The sequence below is a fragment of the Arachis ipaensis genome, chromosome B7 (genome assembly GCF_059453495.1).
Source record: "Arachis ipaensis isolate K30076 ecotype BB chromosome B7, ASM5945349v1, whole genome shotgun sequence".
NCBI classification, from domain to species: domain Eukaryota; kingdom Viridiplantae; phylum Streptophyta; class Magnoliopsida; order Fabales; family Fabaceae; genus Arachis; species Arachis ipaensis.
In genome coordinates this window covers 111858587-111862390 of record NC_142442.1, presented here as the reverse complement: position 1 = coordinate 111862390, position 3804 = coordinate 111858587, and positions in this window count along the sequence as shown.

Below are 3804 nucleotides of genomic sequence, written 5' to 3'. Positions count from 1 at the left end.
AAAGAGTAAACCACTAAAAAGGCACCCGAATAATTTTGTTGCTGACAAAGACACACTCAAATTTTATTATCAACAAAAATGTTCTCAAATAATTTTAAAACACGATAAAAATGCCCAATTTAATGTATTCTCAAAAAATGCTTTAAAAATAAAATTTTGATGCGATTTATTGCAAGTATGATTAGAAAAATAAAATATTTTTACCTTTAAAATTTGATGATTTTATGCTAAGTATATTTTTCATATTTTTTTATCAATAACTAATAATATTTTTAAAAAAATAAAATAAAATATAGAGATTAATTTTTATCTTTTTTTTGTATGTAATTTTTTTAAATAATTATCTAAATATTTTTATAAAATTTTAGATCAAATACATAAATAATTTGTTAAGTATAAAAATCATTTATTATTTATAAAAAATTAATATTTTTGGATATTTTTATTATTTTTTAAATTATTTAAAAATATTTTTATCAATAATAAATTTTGAATACATTTTTATCAATAACAAAATTATTTGAATATATTTTTATTATTCTATTCTTTTAAAAAAAATAAAAGGTGTGCCTTTTATTGTCGGACTCTGCCTTGCCTTCTCAAAGTACACGTATTTCAATATGACCGGATAGTGTAGGGAGCATAGGCTAGGATAAAAGCTAAAAAATACATGCTTTTTGTTAAGATAAGTATATGATGTGGATGATCATTAATATGGACGGTTGAAGTTTTCAAAGAAAAAAAAACTTAAGATTCTTACGAAAACTAGCTTTTAATAAAGGTTAAAAAAGATAATCTTGCACAAATATAAATAAGGCTTCATAGCCTGAGATATGAGATACACGGCAACAATAAAATACAAAATATTTTCTCTCTCTACGTGCAATATATAAAGTTCTTCTTTCACTTTTCTTTCATATACTATAACTATAATATTAGTAAATATATATAGATTACTTATATTATAGCGAGATTAGAGCATATTTATATTTCTCTATTTTATATTTATTATATCTTTCTTATTTATTTTATAACAAGTTATCAGCACGAGACTCTGATAAAATTTTTAGGAAGACTCAGGTAATAAATTTTCATTATTTCAAAACTCTCTCATCTTGAATTCAATGCTCTTGATATATCTGAAAATAATTATTTATCATGGATATTAGATGCTGAAATCCATTTTGATTCAATGGATCTTGGAGATACCATTAAGGCTGAAAATAATGCATCCCAGAAGGATAACACCAAAGCCATGATTTTTCTTCGTCGTCATATTGACGAAGGATTGAAAAATGAATATCTCACATTAAAAGATCCTGAAGATCTTTGAAAAGACCTTGAAGAAAGGTATAATCATCAAAATACGGTGATACTTCCTCAAACCCGATATGAATGGACGCACTTGCGTCTACAGGATTTTAAATCCATAAATGAATATAATTCGGCAATGTTTCGAATCACCTCACGAATGAAATTATGTGAGGAAAAGATATCTGATAATGATATGTTAGAGAAAACTTTCTCGACCTTCCATGCCTCAAATGTGCTCCTGCAGCAACAGTATCAAGAAAAAAGATTTAAAAAATATTCTGAGTTAATTTCTTGCCTTCTTGTTGCTGAACGCAATAATGAGTTATCACGAAGCGCGCCTAGTTGCCGTCGCCCCATTTCCTGAAGTAAATGCAGTAAATTATCCCAGAAGAGGTAAATGGCAAGGTTTTAATAACAAGAAAAATTATGGAAGAAAGAAGAATTATGTTCAAAAGAGAGGATTTCACCAGAAGTGGGATAAAGAAAGAAATATTGGGCAAAATAAATCAACAAAGGATAAGTATTTTCGCTGTGGTGGAAAGGGCCATTGGTCACGTACCTATCGTACACCAAGGCACCTGGTTGATCTTTATCAAGCATCTTTGAAAAAGGATGACAAAGGAAAAGAAACAAATTTTGTTTCAAATGATGTTGAAAATTCCACCACTCATTATGATGTTTCTGATTTCTTTGAGGATCATGAAGGAAATATTAGTCATTTGATCAATGATGGAATAGTTTAATATATGAGATTGTTAAGTATCCATGTAAATAAATAATGTAAAGAATTTATTGTTAAGTTTTATTTTCTATATATTTAAGTTTTAAATATGATGTATATAAATAATAAAATATTAATGTTTATGAATTTTGAAATCATTAAATGTGTTAAGTTTTAAAATAAAATTTTAGTATATGACATTATTTTTATGTACAGTGTTTCTTAGAAAAATAATTCCGATCAAGTATTCAATTTAACTGTGCATACTACTCATTTTATTATTATTTGTCTTTGAAGAGAATGGCAAGGACATATAGTGAAGATGTTTGCCTTGCGGATAGTGCAAGTTCGCACACCATTCTCAAAAGTAATATATATTTTACCCATCTTGTGCCAAAAGAAGAATATGTTAATGCTATTATTAGCTCAAGCAATGTGATAGAAGGCTCTGGAAGAGCTATAATTTTGTTTCCTGGAGGAACAAAATTCATAATAAATAATACACTATTGTCTACCAAGTCTCTAAGAAACTTGTTGAGCTTTAAAGATATTCGCCAAAATGGATATCATATTGAGACTATGAATGAGGGAAATCATGAGTACTTATGTATCACAACTCATGATTTAAATAAAAAGGTTATATTAGAAAAGTTACCCTCACTTTTATCTGGGTTATATTATACTAAAATTAGTACAATTGAATCACATGCCATTGTAAACCAGAAGTTTACTAGCCCAAATAAATTCATAACTTGGCATGATCGATTGGGTCATCCAGGAACAACCATGATGCAGATAATTATTGAAAACTCCCATGGACATTCACTAAAGAATCAGAAGATTCTTAAATCTAGTGAATTCTGTTGTGCTGCATGTTCTCAAGGGAAGTTAATTTTAAGGCCATCACCAGTAAAGATTGAATTTGAGTCCCCTGAATTCTTAGAAAAGATTCAAGGTGATATATGTGGACCTATTCATCCACCATGTGGATCTTTTAGATATTTTATGGTCATGATAGACGCATCTTCGAGATGGTCACATGTGTGCTTATTGTCTTCTCACAACCTGGCGTTTGCAAGATTACTGGCTCAAATTATTCGATTAAAAGTACAATTTCCAGAAAATCCAATCAAAATAATTCGTCTTGATAATGCTGGTGAATTTACTTCCCAAACTTTTTATGTTTACTGTATGGCTAATGGAATAAGTGTTGAACATCCAATAGCTCATGTTCATACACAAAATGGGTTAGCAGAATCACTTATTAAACGCCTCCAATTAATTGCTAGACCCTTACTTATGAGAACAAATCTCCCAACCTCGGTTTGGGGGGCATGCTATTTTACATGCCGCAGCACTTATTCATTTGAGGCCAACGAGTTACCATCAGTTTTCTCCTATGCAATTAGCTTTTGGCTAGCAGCTAAATATTTTCCATTTAAGAATATTCGGATGTGCGATATATGTTCCCATTGCACCACCTAATCGTACCAAAATGGGACCCCAAAGAAAATTAGGAATATATGTTGAATATGATTCTCCCTCTATAGTGAGGTATCTTGAGATACAAACTAGATATGTATTTAAAGCCCGATTTACGGATTATCATTTTGATGAATCAAAATTTCCAACATTAGGGGGAGAGAATATGCTTCCTAAAAAGGAATTTAATTGGAATGCATTATCGTTGATGCATTTAGATCCTCGATCACGACAATATGAACTAGAAGTTCAAAAAATTATACATTTGCAACGAATAGCAAATGAAT